The sequence below is a fragment of the Camelus ferus genome, chromosome 14 (genome assembly GCF_009834535.1).
Source record: "Camelus ferus isolate YT-003-E chromosome 14, BCGSAC_Cfer_1.0, whole genome shotgun sequence".
NCBI classification, from domain to species: domain Eukaryota; kingdom Metazoa; phylum Chordata; class Mammalia; order Artiodactyla; family Camelidae; genus Camelus; species Camelus ferus.
Window position 1 is genome coordinate 26,935,548 of NC_045709.1, and position 19,253 is coordinate 26,954,800.

The 19,253-nt window shown below is 51.1% G+C and overlaps 1 long non-coding RNA gene across 2 annotated transcripts; it reads left to right on the forward strand.

The window, feature by feature from the left end:
• Positions 1 to 7,508: 7,508 nt before the first annotated feature.
• LOC116668632 lies at positions 7,509 to 12,574 on the forward strand. Of its 2 annotated transcripts, XR_004325863.1 has the most exons (3): positions 7,509 to 8,736; positions 8,829 to 9,923; positions 10,802 to 12,574. It is a non-coding gene; the product is annotated as an uncharacterized LOC116668632 (long non-coding RNA). The 2 variants fall into 2 exon arrangements; XR_004325862.1 differs by having other exon boundaries at positions 7,509 to 9,923.
• The last annotated feature ends 6,679 nt before the right edge of the window (positions 12,575 to 19,253 follow it).

The window sequence follows — 19,253 nt, forward strand, 5'->3', positions numbered from 1 at the left end:
CCTGAGATAGCTTTTAATATAAAGTTGGAGAGGGTACATTGTGAGGTTTCCTGCCATATTGTGGGGAAAGATGGTCCTCAAATAACAGGATACCTGTGTGTCGGGGGTGCAGGTGTCTGGGTGGTGGCTGGGGTTATCCGTCTCAGGCATCAGGAGCAGCTGGGAGGGAAAATGCCCAGGGGATGTGCTAAACGCCCCCGGGAACCGTAGGGCCTGGGGCTTCCCCTGAGAAGGAGCAGGTGCTGGTGGGTGGTTTGGGGCACGAGAGTTCCGGGTGCTGGCAGTGGGCTGTGGGCTGGCGCCCTCCTCTCCCGGGACCTGTCTGCCTGCCCGCCCTGGCCAGGGGCAGGGCAGGAAGGCCAGAGATGCAGGCTCTGGAAGTTGTGGTCCCCAGACCAGCAGCAGTGGCGGCACAACCCGGAACCTTGTAACTGACACAGATTTCAGGGCCCCAGACTGGACCTTCTAGACCCGCACCTCGGAGAAGCCGAGAGCCAGTGACCTACATTTAGAGGGCCCGCCACATGGATGGGATGTGCGCTCCGGGGCGAGGAGCCCTGGTTCATTAAAATACCAGCCCGAAGACGTCCGTATTTATTCAAAACTGCAAGGGGTTAAAAACCAGCGTCTTTTGTTCAGCTGGTCCCTTTCTAGGAACTGATTTTCATTTCTAGGGACATAGTCATGTAGGCATACAGTGTTGTGGGCACAAGTTCTTTTTTTAATTGAAATTTAGCTGATTCACAACACTATGTCAGCTTCTGGTGTGCAGCACAGCGATTCGGTCATACATATATATGTATATTCTTTTTCCTGTTTTTTCATTATAGGTTATTACAGAGCATGGATGCGGTTCCCTGTGCTGCGCAGCGGGACCGTGCTCATCTGTTTTACATACAGTGGGGTGTGGCTGCGAATCGCGAACTCCCAGTTCGTCCTTTCCTATCCCTTTCCCCTCTGGTAACTGTGCTTTGTTTTTCATGTCTGTGAGTCTGTTTCTGTTTTGTAAATAAGTTCATTTGTGTCCTTTTTTTTAGATTCCACATATAAGTGATATCTTGTAGTATTTGTCTTTCTCTGACTTACTTCACTTAGTATGATCATCTCTAGCTCCATGTTGCCACTAATGGCAATATTTCATTCTTTTTATGGCTGAGTGGTGTTCCACTGTGTGTGTGTGTGTGTGTGTGTGTTCTCTCACAGCTTCTTTATCCAGCCACCTGTCAGTGGCCATTTAGGTGGCTGCCGTGTCTGGGCTGTTGTAAATAGTGCTGCTGTGAACACTGGGGTGCGTGTATGTTTTCGAGTTAGACTTTTGTTCAGATACATGCCCAGGAGTGGGATTGCTGGATCATGTGGTGAATCTGTTTTTAGTTTTTTAAGGAACCTCCATGCCGTTCCCACAGTGGCTGCACCAGTCCACACTCTCACCAGCGGTGCAGGAGGGTTCCCTTTCCTCCACACCCTCTCCAGCATTTATCGTTTGTGGACTTTTGAATGATGGCCACTCTGACAGGTGTGAGGTGACATGTCATTGTAGTTTGATTTGCATTTCTCTGACAACCAGCAATGCTGAGCATCTTTTCATGCGGGCATGAGTTCTACAGAAGATGGAAATACCCTAGGGTCATCTGGGGTGCATGGTGAGATCTGTGGGGGCAAACACACACACACACACACACACACACACACACACACACACACACACACACACACGGTGAGAGTCTCAGCTTTCTCGTGACGAGGCGGCTGGTCCATAAGGATGCCAGCGTCATGCTGGTGAAGTGGAAGTCCAGCTGCACAACAGCCCCTGGGACGCAGCCCCAGAGGAGGCACGTGAACGCACAGGCACACCGGTGAGTGTGTGTCTGGAAGCCACCCAGCGTGAGCCTGTGTCAGCTTAGTGAGGTTAGAACTACCCCGTGGGAAGAAATAAAAACCGAAAAATGGGGCCAAGAGAGAGCGCGCGGCAGCCCTCCAGGCCCCGCCCTTTCCTTCCCAGCGCCACTTCGGGCCGTTGGGACTGCGACCCAGCAGCCGGGCCCCTACGCTCGTTTCCTCCCTTCTGTCTTCCATGGAAACCATGGAAACCGAGAGGGAGAGCTGCATGATGCTTGAAGATATTACGCAGCCTCATAACCTTTATTTCCAGACTAAATAGTTGAATCTCGTGATCTGATTTCCCCTCAGAAACCCTTAGTCATCTTTGAGGTCCTTCTGTTGGGCTGGTTTGGAGCTGTCAGGATCAGGCAAAATGAATTTCCCCAGATAAGTTAATCGTGCTGAGGTCGTTATGAGTCAGCAGCTCAGCATGGTCGCAGGGCTCATGGTTCTTGGCTGAAAGTGATACTCGGTTGCTAGATAAAGGGAAAGTCAGGTTTAAAACGTGGTATGAAGAAAGGGACATGAGAAATTAAGTAGATGGAGAGAGAGGTGGAGAGAGAGAGACGGGTTGATGGGAGGCGAGGGGGAGAGAGGTGCAAAGGTCTTCCGCGACCAGCGCTGGACCCTGCAGCTGGCAGAAGCTGCTCTGACACAGGCAGCCGCGCACAGCCCCCTCGCCCGGGGGCCTGGAGGTCCGGGCTCCCTGGGATGGGGGCTCCCACAGCGACAACGGGCTGTTAAGGCCGCCCTTTACCTGCTGGTGTGCTGGGCCAGCAAGGCCCCCCAGGGCGGCTCCGCCACCCCCCTGCAGGGGAGCCTGATTGCCCAGCTCTGTGGCTTCTGCCTGAAGGCCCAGAGAAGAGAAGCTTCTCGGGGGGGAGAGGATCCATCCAAACCACAGCCCAAACCCCTTCTCTCTCTGCTCTGGTGGGAAGGTGGCAAGTCAGGGGCAAGAGCACACGGCTGTCCTGTGACCCGTGTGCGGGACCGAAGGGATGCGGCTCAGCTCAGCCTCCGTCGCAGTGACTGGGGGCGTTGCAGTGAGTTTCCATGGCTGGTAGTGACAACGACGATGACGACTGCACATTCCTTCTTAAGGGAGGGGCGAGAGCATGGGCCCTAACCCTCACTAGACACTGAATTCTAGTTAATGAAACCATGTTAAAGAGAGACAGAGGATGGGAGAGACAGAGAGAGGGACAGAGAGACACAGAGAGAGGGACAGAGAGAGAGACAGAGAGAGGGACAGAGACACAGAGAGAGAGACAGAGAGAGAGACAGAGAGACAGAGAGAGGGACGGGGAAGAGAGAGAGACAGAGAGCACCCCACCATGGAAGGAAGCGTTGGAGAAGGCGCTGCATGTGGGGCGCGTGGCCCGAGCCCCCGCCTCTGCCCTGAGCTGCTCCCGCGCCCTGCCCTGACGCCCCGGACTCTCTGGTCTGAACCCGCCGCCTTCTTCTCCTGCACAGCAATGAGGGGTGAACCCCACGTGTCTAATTTGGTCCCAGCTCCAGTTGGTGCACCTGGAGGTCGTATAGGGACCAACCTACAGGGACGGATGTTTCCAGCCTGGGTTTGCTCCTCCCGGGAGCACCCCCAGTTCTTCTGTGGGGGTCTAAAGAGAAAAAGCGTCTCACACTTTGCTGAGTTTAAAAGGCAGGGTTTGAGAAAGAGAACATTGCGTTCTGGTTGGCAATGCCCACGGTACAGCCTTCGGGGCTGAGGTGTGACGAAATACATAAGAAACAAAGTGGATCGATGATCCTACAGAGAGATGGTTAGACGTGTGCGGGCCGGGAAAAGGTGAGAGCCTCAGTGGTGCGTCTGCGCGTACCCACGGCTGAATTCTTGCATTTCCACGGCGCCTGAGTGTTCTCACGGTAAGACAGATGTTGGGAATGAGTGGTCTCTGCTGTAACTGTACGTGGCCAAGAGGAGAGGAGACCAGGTGTGGACGGGACACAAGGGGCCGGATGTCGCCGCAGCTCCGAGCCCTGGGCATCCGGCCCTGGAAACTTCTCCATGCGGGAGACTCCCCCTCCCCAACCTTTCTGGGGTTGGGACTTTTCAGGGAGGCAGGGGGCCCTGAGCTGTAGTTTATCAAACACGGTGGGCTGGAAACGAAGCCTCCCAGTGAATGCCCAGGAAGATGCCCCTCGCTGAGGGCGCTTTGGCTTCGTTCATCCGCTATCTGGTGCACTGTGACCAGCTCCCCTCAGCAGAGGCTCCTTCTGGATGGAGGGGCAGAGATGGCAGTGACAACCGGCAGGTCGCTTTGCCCCGGGCCACGTGTCCGGGACAGGGAAGCTTCCTGTCTACCGAGTGCACTGCAGGAAGCATCAATCAGTGCTGTTAATATAAAGCTACTTCCTTTTGTTTGCCCTTTAGAAAGCAAATTAAGTGTTCCAGTCATCATAAATTTAAATTAAGAATAGGGAACAAAGACCATGCTAAAATTGATAAAAATATACCGAAGTTGCATAATGCGATCAGACTAGAGGAAAGGAGAAGTCTGCAACCAGAGAAATGAAGGCAGACGGAAGCACAGACAGAGGGACAGACAGAGGCAAAGCATGGCGGCACAGAGGTGCAGATGGACACTGACGCTGACATAGTCAACGTGGTACGGAAAGGAGCATCACCCGTCCTGCGTCTTCTGGGATACGGGCAGCAGGGACTTTTAAAATCAGGTTGCCTCTCTGCGGTCAGAGAGACCAGGTTCCTGCCGGTACCTGCTCCATCCCCTGGAAGACAGGTGCCACCCATTCACACAAACTCCCGCAGCTGCAGCTGCGTAGCCTCTGGGGGAAGCCTCAGGGGAAATGTCCCAGAACGAGGCGGCGGTAAGTGCTGAGGTGCGGGTTCGGGTGATAAACGACAAGTAAAAGACCCAAATTATTACAGCCACAGAGCGGAGGAGAGAGAGAACGCAGGCGCACGGCCGGCTGGCACCGCCGGGGGTCCCGGTCAGGCAACCGTGCACCTCAGCGCAGCCTTAGGCTCAGCGAACCTCCTGAGCCTCTGTGCCCTGACACAGGCCATGCTGAGTTCTCGGTCCCAGGCGCTGGAGTCCCTCCTACCAGAGGGGGTCAGCTCAGGACCTTAGACGTTCCTGGCCGGCTCTCCCTTATGTGGCTTTGGAGTGTTTGTGTCAGAGACCCCCAGTCCTGGCTGCCGGTTCCCATTGCTCCTGCATTGTCTTTTGGGAGCACCACACGATGCTCCTTTGCAAGCTCTGGCTCTTCCTCTGCGTTCCTTTTGGCAGATGGCTTTTCCCATCCCCCCACAATCCACCCCGAGACTGCAGCCTCCTGTCCCACCTCTGGCCTGTGACGCCCTTCAGTCTTTCCCGTGGGGCAGTCTCCTGGGGAGCCTGGGGGAGGGAGCACGGTGTGTGCATCCCTGCTCTGGCACTGGTGGCTGGTGGACTTGGGGGATGGCACGCGCACAGTTTTTCCTTCTATTTAGCAGGGCTCTCCCCTTAGATTTGAGTCACGTCCGGAGAGGGCCTGATGGAGCATGGCGTGACCTCTTCCTCCCCTGCCTCCATCCCCTGCCCTGTCACTCCCTACTCCGCCCCGTTTGTGTGCCGGGCGCGCTTTAGTTGTAGCCAGGGATCAGCAGGGCGCGCCTATGGAAAGGGGCACGTGGGGGGGGGGGGTCCTCGAACAAAGCGGTGCTGGGTCACAGCCACAAGCAGCCCGCGCGTCCGCCTGCCATGCCTGAGAGCTGGAGGCCTCTGTCCCCCAACTCAGAGCATCACTTTGGCCAACCAGCCTGGGACCAAGTGGGGAAGGAGATTCTAAGAAGGGTCCTGGCTCTTCCTCAGAGGTGGAGGGTGTGTGGCGAGGCCAGGAGGGTGCCAGGCCAGTACCAGGCACACTGGGTCCTGACGTGCTGGGTTATAACCCCCGAGACCCAGGCTCCCCACACAGGGGACGGTGGGCATTCTGGGGACGCATCCACATGGCAGAGTCCTTAGTGCCGTGTGTGTGTGCGCGCACGCTACTGTTTTCTTATTAAAAAAAAGACTCAAACAAAAATAAGATCTCGAATGATTGGAACATACACGTACATCTACATACACTGTCCAGCCCCACGCAGGCAGCTGTGGGGCTGGGCGGGGCGGTGGGGTCCCACCCTTCCCCAAGGTCAGGCAGGTATCCCGACCGCCCCCTCCGTGAGACGGCGTTTAAAGCTCTCTCCACCAGGAGCAGGATGGGGGCCACTCCTCCTTCCCAGCTTGCTTAAGCATTTTTGGGACCAATGTATAAAAATACAAGAACAGATCCAAAGAAGAGTCACAAATACCTTTATACACGTGCACACGTGTGGCTGTGTTACACACACACACACACACACACACACACGGTGGGAGCACTACTTCTCTCTAAGTGGTGGGATTTGATTTTTTATTCCCTTTTCCCTCTGTGCTCATCTCTACGCTTTAAATGATTACTTTCTACCCCCGTTAACATGTTTTACTTGTGTAACAAAAATATGAAAGGAGAAATTTCAAAAAATCGAATCTGTACCTTTTTTACACAGGAAATTTTCAAAAGAAAAATATTCTTTAGGATGTGCGCAATTAAACCATAAAGATGCAGTTAGTCACTGACCAGATTTAGAAAAACAAAAGAGAAGACACCAAACTCCCTCAGCAGCGACTTGGCTGGACCCACGTTTTGCTGATTCCTCCGCCAGCCTGGGGTGTGGATGGCGTGGTCGCTTGGGGCGTGGTCCTTGGTGTGGTGAGAAGGGCCAGGGCTGGGCTCTGCGGGGATCTGCATCGAGCATGGGGACTGGAGATGGGAACCGGAACGGGGGGGACAAAGCGTCCTCAGATCCCATTTAGAGGTGGCTGCTCTAGCCTATTTGGAGTCTAAGTTTTCTGGAGGTTTCAACCGAAATTCTACCACGGAAGCCTTATGGGCAATCAGAGGGGTTTAAAAAATTTTTTTTATTGAAGTCTGGCCCATTTACAATGCTGTGTCATTTCTGGTGCACGGCATCATGTTTCAGTCACACATGTACCTGCACATATTCCTTCTCATATTCTTTTTCATCATAGGCTATATTACAAGGTATTGAATAGAGCTCCCTGTGCTGTGCAGCAGGACCTTGTTGTTTGTCTATTTTATATATAGTGGTGTGTGTCTGCAAATCCCGAACTCCCAGTTTATTCCTTCCCACCCCCTTTCCTCCCTGGTAACAATAAGTTTGTTTTCTATGTCTGTGTAAGTCTGTTTCTGTTTGTTTTTTTTTTTTTTTAAATCACTGTCTTTTCTTTCTTCCTAAAGTTTCTGTAAGTCTCAGTCGGCCAACAGGGATGGCTGGTGAGCAGCTGTTCCGACACGTGGCTCACACTCCGAGATCCACACCTTTGCTTCTTTGGGTCTCTGAAGCCCTGGTCTTTCAGTTTAGTCCCCAGAGCCGTCCGTTCCATCTCAACATTTGAAACCAGTGTTCCAGCCGAGCGTGGCCCCGTCTCTCCTCACTACTTTCACTATTAGAAATTGTAAGTTGGAGGCGGTAGGCAAGATAATGGCCCCCACCCTAATCCTGGGAACACGTGTTACCCTGCGTGGCAGAGAGATTCTGCAGGTGTGGTTGAGGTCAAGGATCTGCGGTGGGAGACCGTTCTGGATTATCTGGGTGGACTCAATGTGATCACAGGATTCCTTACAAACTGAGCCCCTTTCCCACCGGCACAGAACCAGAGAGACGGCAGGGTGAGGAGGCGGTGGCTGTTCCAAACGGAGAAAGAGGACAGGGACCAAGGAGGCGGTGGCTTCTAGAAACTGGACAAGGCCAGGTTCTCCTCTAGAGCCTCCGGTCTTGATGTCAGCTGTGGAAGACCCACCTTGACCTTCTGATCCCCAGAACGGTCACATCATCAGTTTGTCTGTCTAACAAGTGATCACATGTGTAATTCGTTACAACAGCAACAGAAAAGTACTGAGGGGCTTTTTAAACACAGAGTGTGGTGACATTTGTGTCCTTTAAGTTTGTGTTTGAATACATATGCGAAGAAATTGTATATATTTTAAGCTTGGAAGGCCTTGTTGAATCACATACAGCTGCCTATATACAACACGAAGTATGGTCTCAGAGAAGGAAAAAAAAGAGAAATCAATGCTAAAGAGAAGGAGTTCTTATTTTTCTCAAACAAACCTAGCATTCTGCTCCCAAGGAGAGAAAAACAAAACCTGCCCTAATTTCGGGCCACCTGTGTCACAGTCGGATCATGTGACAATGAGAGTATTCTGGTTCCTGAGCTGAAAATAGGCTGATGACACCGTGTTCTGTTAACGAGCACACGGTCTTAGCAGGAGGCGCTGGGCTTTGATCCGGAGCTTCGAGTCCAACAGCTTCAAGTCTTTATAATTAGTCTTTCTTGGGAACTCGGAGCCCAGTTTCTTAGTCTCCATCTTTTTTCCCGTTGAATGAGCAGGAAGTACACTTACTACTGCACATAGCTTGTTGTTTCTTGAAAAGAGATTCTTTTTTTCTCTGAAGTCTTCAGTGTAGTCTTCCTCGTTTCTGTCTGACTTGAACACTATCGCTCCCATCACGGTCCACAGAGAGCCAGACCAGGTTGTTCCTTCGCGGCAGTCGGATCCAGACAGCTGGAACTTACCAGAGGGTTACGTCCCACGGCTCGTGTTCAGGTCTGTGAGCTGGAATTTGGAGCAGATTTCCCCAGACAGAGTTGTAAAAGACGACCTGGTCCCTCGGCTGCCTTTGTGAAGTGTATTTGAAGGATCCCAGTCTGAGTGCTAGGCGAGAGGGGGCCCCACGCAGGAGGAGAGAGAGTGCGTGAGGAGACCCTCTCTCCTGCTTCTGGGCAAGTATGCACGTAGCCGACACACTGAGCAGGTGAAGTTCATTTCCTTCCTCTGCCCGGGACCCACTTGTCACTGTTCTGCCCCGCCTCCCGCAGGAAATCCAGAGCCCCGAGCCCTCTGCTGAGGCGTAAGGCCCAGGCTTTCCAACACCTCGTCCTCGGGGACCCCTGATTGGCGTCTTCAAATGAACAGGCCTCCCAGGAGGAGCTCCTCAGGGCCGCTGTCCTCCCCGAGCCCCTCATCCCCAGCTGCTCAGGTCTGAGTGTCCGTGTGCTTGTCCCCCGCAACCAGATTCACTAACTCCCAGGGTGACGATGTGGGGAGATGCGGGGGCCTTTGCGGGGTGATTGGGTCATGAAGGTGGAGCCCCCATGGCTGGGATTAGTGTCCTTATGAAAGACCAAAAGCCAACCCACAGGTCCGACACCTGAGACGGTTTGTCCACACGGAGGCCGCCCGAGTCACTGACAAGCCCACAGCCTGCTCTTGCTGCTTTCCGGCTTCTCGTTGTCCTGCTGGCCGTCTGGAGCAGGGAGCAGCTTTCTTCACTGTGCCGGGGTCTTGTAGAACATTGTTCCTAAAGTGCAGGGACGTCCATTCTGGGAGTGCTAACAGGTGCTTTGACAAAGAAGGGCTCCTGAAGTCAGATGGCTTTAGGAGAAGCTGAGTGAAAGATAAACAGGTTTCTTCCCAGAGGACTTCCCAGAATGTTAACTTGTCGACATGGCGAATGCAATACGGAGTGCTTCCCAGGCTTACCTGATCTGGGGGAGTGTCTCGGGGTTTCGGGTCGGGGGTCTGTGAGGCCACACCTCCAAGCCCAGGGGTCGGAGCAGGTGGTTGTGGGTGTGGGGAAAGGGCTGCCACGGGGTGGCAGTAACCCTTCATGGTCCTGAGCCTTCGCCCTGGGCCCCCGCAGGGCTGGCTCTGTGAAACCTGGATGCTGAAGTCTTTGCAGATTCTTTCAGGGGTTCTGACCTACGGAAGGGACAAGGTGATGCTGGAAGAAGTGGACAGCTGAGGGATGAGAAACAGCCGAGCCCACTGGAGAGGCAGAGCTCCCGGGAGGCTGCAGGAAGAGAAAGAGAAAGAGAGATCTTGCACCACTGCTGTAGGAGAATTTCAGTTCCCAAGACAGTTATCACCACGGACCACGATCAAAACTTGGAAGGACTAAAGGGGAGGAGAAGGTCAGTGGGCGAGGTGGTTGGGGTGGGACAAGTGCCCACGTGGTTAGTGAGCCTGCTCTGCCGTCCGAGTCGCCGAGTGGCAACAGAAGTGCTCGTGGCTTTTATGAGTTTTTTTGTTTTGATGGTGTGAAAACCTTGCCGATTTAATGTAGGTTGAAGTGTCTTCCCTCATCATAAACATTAGGTTGCTTTTTCCATGCCGTAGGGAATTGTGCAAGGCTGTGCCCCACCTCATCTCCTGGGCATCAGATGCTGCGCCTCACGACTCCTCCTGGAGTCGGGGACGTTTAAGCTTCGTCAGGACTGTTTCTTGGACGTGGGGCACACTGTCTGGTCTTTCCTGCTTCATCTGTGTCTTCATGAGCAAAGACAATTTCAAATATCAAAGCATTTATGCTTTATTTCACACTCTGAGTTCTTCTAGGTTACCTCTGCTAGCTAGGAAAACATATTTTCATTTTTTCCAAGTCACTGGAGAAAAAAATTAGTCTAAAAATCCTTCTGAAGCCCATAGTTAAAACTACGCTGTGAGAAATCTGCAGCTTTAAAGGGAACTGTCACTCTCAGCTGTACAGCTTGTAAGGGCGGCTCTCCGCCTGGGGCAGGAGCGGAGTAAGGGGCCACCGCAGAGTCCCTCCCCCTGAGAAAGCTTCTCCCCTGGGATAGGACTGCGGGCCTTTTAATGAGCTCTGTGCTGAACATTTTCTGGGTCTTCAGCCTCCAATAAAACTTTGCAAGCCAGTCATAGCTGATGGTCCCTCCAAAGTAATGCTTTATACTTTTAATCACCTAAATAATTTATAACTGATTTCTTATAAGAGGTGAGTTGAGGCACAAGTGGAGCTATTTTTCTTACTTTCCATTCACTCTGCTTCAAGCTCAATTTTGGGATTGGAGTAGGAGAAATCAGAAAGTGACTAACGGAGAAAAGATACGGAAATGAACGAACGGTCCAAGTTTGGATGCTGGCGGTGAGGACTGCGGAGTGAGCTCCGGCTCCGAGCAGGAAATGCAAGTGAAGGCGACTGTCCAGATGAGCTGTCATTCCGCTGCTCCTGCGGAGAACCACCGGCGCCGCCCGAAAGCGCCTCGCTCCTCCCGAGGCGCGGCGTCGGGGCGGCTAGCCTGGGGGCAGGCCTTCACACCCAGGAGCGCGGAGCCCGCGTCTCGTCGCTGGCGCCGGCCTGCTTCGCCCAGAGGAGGAATCGGCTTTCTCTTCTAACCTTGCTTTGGGTCAGAGGGTCGCCTGCGTCAAAATGAAAGAGGTGTGAAGAGGACGCAGTTTTTTTTAAAAAAGGGAAAGGCGATGTCAGATTTAAGGTAAGGCGGTAAGACAGTTCTTGGTTCTGCGGCGTCAGTAAGCAGGCTGTGTCCCCGCGGCAGGCGAGCGCGCTGGCATGAGCAGGGAAGCGGGCCTGGCCGACGTGCTGGAGCGCAGCGCCGGAGACACGCCAGGCTGCGGTTTTCTGTCCTAGTCGAGAGCACCGAGTGTCCTGCTTAACAAGGGGCTCTGCTAACCTTGTCATGTTCCATGAACTCCTTCACCCTGTATCTTTCCCAAGCCAACTCGTTTCTCTAAATTCAGAGTATCAAAGGATGTCTGTATCCAAGGACTATCTTACTGTTTACAGTTTTCTAGTTTTAAGTTAGTTTCATATAATAAATAACAAATACACGCTTATGGGCAACATTTCAGATGTTACTGAGTGGCGCAAAGTAACAAGCGAAATTTCCCCTTTCCGTAGCCCCTCTGAACATTTTTGGGTGCGTCCTTCCAGAAACTCTCCTTCAGGTGCTATTATACCATGCAGTCCCTTCAGCAGTTGGCTTTCTTGCTCTGTTTCCTATCTCTTAACTTGCCCTCGGCAGCCCGTCCTTTATTAAAGGCTGGATGATGTTCGTTGGGAGGATATTCTGTAATAAACTGAACAGGCGTGTATTCATGAGCACTTGGCCTGTTCCAGATTGTTCCCCCATCTCACAGACCGCTGCAGGAGCCCCGTGGACTGTGGACACATGTATTTGTTCATGCAGAGGATGCGGGCTTGGACGTGGAATTGCTAGGACATGGGGGACGTGCGTTTTGAATGGTCGATTGCTGCTGGGAAGTTGTCCTCCAGGGAGACGGCGGTCAATTCTCCCGAAGTACGCGGGTGTTTATTTCTCCCCTCACTCAAGATTTCATTTATCAAGCTACTTGGGTTTTTTTAATCTGATAAATAAAACTTACCTCTTACTGCAGCTTAAATTTCCTTAACGATCGTGGTGTTGAATATCTTCACGTATTTTCCCGTCAGCCCACATTTTTACCTTTACCTATTTTTCTACAAGGTGCTTTAAGTTTTCTCTGTAATGACTTGGGAGAAGCATCTGTGTAGGCAGGAAATTCAGCCTTGGTATGTTTTCTACATTGAACTATTTTTTACAAAATGGTATTTTTAATTTGTTTATGGGATTTTTAAACATATGTTAAAGTTTTGGGGCTGTTCTAGGTGTCTCTGTAATCATTTATACACTAATCATTTCTTTCCTGACTTGTGGGAGAGACCATATTTTTTAAGCTAGTTTAATTTTGTTCTGCCACCTATTTTTTTCCTGCTATATGGGTCACATTTTGCTATTTTCAAAAAATAAAAAAAATAAATAAACAACCTTACTGCTCAGTTTTTCTTTTATCCTTTCTCCCCTCAAGGGTGGTTTAAGGAGCACAGCACCCACTGTGGGCGGTGGAGTGCGGTCCACGAGGAGGCTCATTCGCTAAGGACATCACTGCCTTGCTGCGATCCTCTAACGAATATTATCGCAGACCAGGGAGGCAGGACAGTGCAGGTCGGGGAGGGAGGAGGAGGGCTAGTCAGGGACCCAAAGAGATGCCTGTGTTTCAGGTTGGCGCTAAGTTTGCAGCTCGCCTATGATGCCACATTTTCATGTATTCTTTCCAGGTGAGCAGTCATACTGCGTCAACTTTAAAAATAATTAAGGTGCAGAATAGATTCTCATTCTTGCTGTACCGGGTCCTGGACTCTCTGTCTGTCGTCAGAAGGCAGCGAAACCTCAGTTATCACTGTTCTGATGCTTTTTCCCAGCAAGCGGCCGAGGGTGCAGGCTGGCTCCCTGGGGCTGTGAGTCTGCCCTGCGTTCCACCAGTTCCCAAACAGGTTCCCAGCAACACGGCCTAAAACATGTCCACGCAGCGCCCTGATCCTGAAACTCGCTGTCGCGAAGTCATTCTCTCTTCAAGAAAACCCAGGTTGTTAATTCTCCCAGAATCACGTGTCCGGGTTGGAGGGGGGCAGGCTGGAGCCCCTGGGGACACCTGGGGCGTGTGCTTGGACTGCGGCTCAGGCTTTAGCTGTCTGTTTGCCCTCTTTCCTTTGGGGCCCAGGAACTGTTGGAGAAACCACGTGTGGTATTTGGTATGAGTGACAAATAAATTGCATCTTTAATTACTGCAAATCGTAGGCCGTGAAATGAGACCAGGGGTGATTATCATGCAGCTCAAAAGACTGAGAAAGTAGGTGCCGGAGACACAGAGGCACACGGTTGCTACAAGACCTAGTGTGGGTCTCAGATGCCACGTTCTTCCAACCTCCCATTACCCTGCACAGTGACGGGGGAGCCTGTCCTGTGTTGTCAGGAGCTACTTCATCTGAACGCCACCCCGCGATAGTAGAGGTCTTGCTGAGAATTTTAAGTAAATCTGATTTCGATTAGATTTCATCCAACATCAACAGCTCAGTTTGGTTCTTAAAGTAAGTTTAATGCTTAAGGACAGTGGCATTTGCTTGTGAGTCAAATCCCTTCGTGGTAACAAATACTGTCGGAGAGTTTTCTCCCGGGAGGCAGGGACGTGGGGAGAGGAGGAGGGTGGTTGGTTGAGTGAAAACACAGGTGCGATTTCAGAACCCCACACACGTCTGCAGTTTGATGGCATCGCTTGCTTCTGCACGAACTGGGCCACTGGTGTGGCTGGAGGCGAGAACTGAAGACCCCTAGATGGTATGTGATTGGCTTCTAAGAAGTACAGTCCGTCTGCAGCTGCATGTCCCAGAGACCAACCGTCTTTGTGGGAGCTGCCCCCTCAGACTGCACAGCGCTGGTTGGCAAGGGGGGACGTGGGCAGAGGACACAGTTTTAGTCCTTGTTTTCTCAAGCAAATGAAATGGAAAACCGTGTGACCACTCTGCTTTGAAATAGACTTGTTTAAAAAAAAGTCCTGCTAAGTAAAAATTAATGGAATAGCTCTATTTGTGGTTTTTAGGCAAAGAATCTGAAGCAATTTTTCCGTTGGGAAGGAGGTGGAATTCACTCTTCTTAAAGCAGAAGGGGGCCCCACTGCTTTGTTCCCCCTCCCGGCGGGCTGGGGGGGGGTGCCGAGGGCAGACCGTGGGGGGCTTAGTTCTGGTGGATGTTTATTTTCTACCATTTATCACACATCGGCTTCGGGGGGATTTTGCGACCATTTACAATTCATGTAAGATGGTCACAGTGGCCCCTGTCCCAACGGTAGCTACCGTGACTTGTTCATCCTTTGGGAGTTCAGACTGTGTGTGTGTGTGTGTGTGTGTGTGAGCATATGTGTGCATGTGTTTGTGAGTGTGTGACTGTGTATGTGAGTGTATGTGTGAATGTATGTGAATGTGTATGTGTGTGTGAGTGAGTGTGTGTTTGTGTGTGAGTGTGTGTTTGTGTGTGTGTGTGTGGACCTTCACAAGCAATCCGGGAGTTAGGCTTCTTATTACTGCGCACTCGGTTCAGGAGACAGGAGTTGAACAGAGGCAGCCGGACCCTCCTACCTAACCTGGGAGCCCCTTCTGACCTCAGGACACCCAAGGTGGTGGGTGTGGTCCCCCGGAGCTGGGGCGGCCCCGGGACTGAGAACGTGAGGTCTCCCAGGTGCCCTCCAGGCCCAGGAAAGAGATGTGGGGTTTTAAAGCCCCTCCTTGCTCCCAGAAAGCTTTCATTTGCCACCCAGCTCAGCCTGGAGAAGAGCCCACAGCCTCCGCTTCTAACTCCACGGGAACGTGTAGATGCTCCTGGGCTCGCTCAGTGACTCAAGGCAGGAGCCGATGGTGGAGATGTTCTTTTCCTAATTTTAAAGTTAGCAAAACGTGTTTGTCCACGGACAGCCTCCACTCACTCTGAGTCGTCAAGGACTCCCGCGTTTGTGTAGACTCCCCACCCAGGAGGTGTGCGCGTGTGCACGTGCGTGTGCGTGTGTGCATGTACGCACACGCCCGTGCACTGGGGTTGGACTTGGAGCCGTTTTTGCTGAAAGGGAGACTCTGTCCATCTTCACCAGCTTAGCTGTCTGACTTTCCCTTTCTCATCAAACAAGAAACGTCCTGCCAACTGGTCATCCTCACATAAGGCGAGTATATTTTGGGAAAGGCGTTTGATTTTTTCCTGCTCTATTTGTGCCTTCAGAAAGTTCTCCTTTCAATTATTTTTAAGTTTATTATTATTTCCTTTAAGTAAGACTACAAACTTTTTCTAAAAAAAGACTTAGAAGAGTGTGTCTGCATGTGAGGATAGGGGTACTTTAAAAACCCATCTGTCAGTTTCATTGGCGTGTTATTTAGAAAATCATTCTGAGGCTACACTTAAAAAAGGCTCCGTATAGACGTTTCAGGTCTCTTTAGGTAACAGTTCTCATCCAAGCCTCTCCAGGACATAGCAATTTTCACTCCCTCGCTTGAATAGTCCATGTGCCTGGAACCTTATGGGGGTTCAGTGAGTCCTGGAAACAGGGCCCAGGAACGCGGTGCAGTCAGACCCAGAGGCCGGAGCTGACGAGGCCTTCCCTCCCAGGGGGTCTTAGAATGGTCCCTGCGGGACCACGGGAGGAGCACCCAAGGTTAGCACCATCTTGGCTTGGCAGGACTTCAATTCACGGTGCAACTTGGGTCAAAATTAATCATGAATCTGTTCTGTCTGTGGCTCAGCCTTGCAGAACGAAGTTCGCAGGGTCCCCACCGCAGAGCTGGGCACCCCCCACCGCCACTTCCGGCCTCTCCTCCCCCTCCTTCTTCCTGTCCATGTAAACGCTGCTGCGGCGGACGGGCTCTGGGCATCAGTCCAGCGCTCTGCTCTGTGAGTCTTTGCACCTGATCGGTTTCCTCTCCCTTTGTTTTCACAATGTTCCCCTGAGTGGGTCTTCTAGAGTCACCACGTCTGTTATCTTCCAAACCAGTACACTTTGGAGGGTGCTGACGTGCTGCGCCGACGGGTGCCGGGCAAACGGCGGGACGGCCCGAGATGTACGGTTAGCTTATCGTTAGAGCTCTGAGCGTTGTGCTTTAAATAGACAGGTGACTGACCAACACAAATGCCCCCTGAACAGGGTCAGAGTTTTAGATTGAAACCAAGGGAAGTAAATAGAGCTGTTTATCTGAAGGTTCTCTCTCTCCCAAGGTCCTTTGAACTTGATAAAATGTGGTAAATCTTTGCACTTCACTTTGTAAAAATACAGCTTGATGCAAGAAGGGTTTGAAGTGAGATTCTGCCACTATTTATGCAATATTTGATTTAAATTCAATTCCTAGAAGCCTCAGATGACTGTGGCTCATTTATCAAAGTACTGAGCTTAATTTATTGTGGTTTTAAATACACAGCTAGCTCCTGTGTGAATGAATATATATACCAAAAACCTCTGTTCCCTTAAGAGCAGTCAAGGGCCAGCATGTATCCAACCGCTTGGCACACTGTGTGTATACATGTCCTCAAAGTGCCACTGCCAAGTTATTTCAGTTGAAATCACAAAACCGGGGTATCCTGCTATTTTTACACAAGGCTCTAACATCTTCCCGTCGTGAACACCAGCAAGTTCTCAGACACCAGTTGTTTATTTTCCCTTTTGTTTCTGTTTCTCCCTTTCTAAACAAGCTCTTTTTCTTGACATAACGTGACACTGAGAAAGCTGATTTCTTTCTATCTGCGTGTAAAGAATAAAAGAGTAAAGAAAGTGAATAATTATCAAGAGAACACTTTTGGGTTTAGACTGTCCTCAGGGGAAGCAGGAAACTGACTTTGTGTTTATTTGTAACGTGCGTTTGCAATAATGAGCTGTAGGTGAATGCCTTCTGGACCGGGGAGCATGGGCGGTGGCCTCTGGAAGCTGCAGGCGCTGGGAATTGCTGTGTCTGTTGGTGGGGAGGTGCCCTGACACATGCCTCGTGAAGCGCGGGTCTTGGCAAGGCCCCTGGTCACGCTGGCGCTGGCGCTGGGGGGTGCACAGCCCTGTCCCTGCTGCGTCGACCTGTTGAAAGATGTGCTAAGTGCGCTGGGAGAGAGGCTGCCTGGCGTGCCAGCGCTGAGTTTTCTCTTAAAGTGGTGGCTTAGATTTCCATGTTGGCCTGGTTCCATTCTGGGGCTGATATTCCGTGCTGGGTTATTGAAATTTTCTACCTCAATTGACTTCTTGTCTGTCTTTTTTGGGGGAAAAGGATATGAAGTGCGTAGGCACCCCTTCCAACTGTGAGCACATATAAAGATACGCTGTGGGTCCCAAATACCAGGAAAAGAGTCTTTTTCGTCAGATTTATCTCCGTCCAAATCATGTCTCTATTTCTGGACCAAAAATAAATTAAACAGTGTTTATTTTTTTCCATATCAAAAGGGACATTTAGGAAACTGTGGTTTTAACCCTGGGTTTATAAAAGTTTACTGCATCGAAGGTGCCCAAGTGTTTTCTCCAGCGCATCCAGAAAGTACAACGAGTGCTGTGCAAAAGCTTGTAAGTTTAATGAGGTCCCATTTGTTTATTTTTGCTTTTATTCCTATTGCCTGGGTAAATCGCCCCAGGAGAACATTGCTAAGATTTATGTCACAGAATGTTTTGCCAATGTTTTCTTCTAGGAGGTTGATAGTGTCTTGTCTTATGTTTAAGTCTTTAAGCCATTTGAGTTTACTTTTGTGTGTGGTGTGAAGATGGAACTGTATTGAATATCTAGTAATAACCTTTAATGAAAAAGAATATAAAAATGAATATTTGAATATATGCATGACTGAGCCATTATGTTGTACGCCAGAAACCGACACGTTGTAACTGACTATAATTCAATTAAAAAAAAGTACGACGGGTGAAATTCCACCAGTTGGAAGGAATAGTGAAAAATATGTGTAATTTCTAAAAACAGGATCTTTCAACATACTTTGATTTTTCCCCACAGAAGAAGTTGATGGAAAGAATGATGTCTTTTGCCCCTTGGCTTCTTCCCAAATGTCTGTAAAGTCTGCACAGAGGTGTCACTTCCTCTGCAGGGTCTCTCCCGTCCACTCCGACCCCAAGGTTGGCTGCGGCGTGGCCGGGGTCACGGGGCTCCCTGGCTGTGTGGACAGCAGTCTGCAGGAAACTGCAGTTGTGGGTTTGGGGTGTGTGTCTGGTGCTCCACCCGCTGTCCCCTCACCGCCTCAGGGGCTGTGTCTCCTTCTCTGCTCCATCCCCGGAGCTCTGAGCTCTCCTGGCTTCCATGGGGCACAAGATACATGTTTCACCGACAGATCAGTGAGTGATGGAAGGGTCCTGCTGCCTCTCTCGTTCTAGTGCTGGGCTGCTGGGACCCCAACCCCAGCCAAAACCCTACTCGGCATGGTTGGGAAAGCAGCCCCGGGGCCAGACCCTCCAGTCAGAGGATACAGCTCAATTCAGCGTTGGGTCCTCCTTGTCACTTCTCTCACTGAACATGGCGGTCTTGCTGCCTCTGGCGGAGCCCAGCTGTCCACATCCCTGCCTCCCCCCGATGGAATTTTTTATGTAAAACATATGTATTTTGGGGAGGGAAGTATTATCTATTTTTTTGTCTAGAAGGACAAATCCTAGCGGGCTCTCAAGGAAAGCTGGCTCCCTCGGCACCACATTTTCATCATGGGCTGTGTGTCTGCTGTGGTGTTTTTCACTTACATTCTCCTCCTCATCGTTTCAGAGGACCAGCCCCAGTGCGTAGGGACCTGTGCTTATTGTGGCACCAATGCACTCACTCTCCAGGTGAAATCTGTCTGCAGGGACACTTGCTGTGCCTGTGTGGTGATCGGGCAATATGTTCAGTGGTGAATTTTCAAGCCAATGATATAAATGTACCAACTGGTTATTTTTCTCCCGTGTTTAAGCCATGTTCTGTCTGAATCCTCAACAGCTACAGAGATTTTCTTGTCATTCCTGAGTGATGTTGAGTGACTATCTTTTGCATAAATAGGTGTGCAGGTGGTTTTTTTTCCTAATGGAGGCTGTGGAGGGCAGATGGAATCAGCATCCAGACTATCCTTCAGCCTACGGAGCAGAGGCGAATTTTTCTTTCCTCATTCAGAGACCACGGAGACTGTGACAGTGGA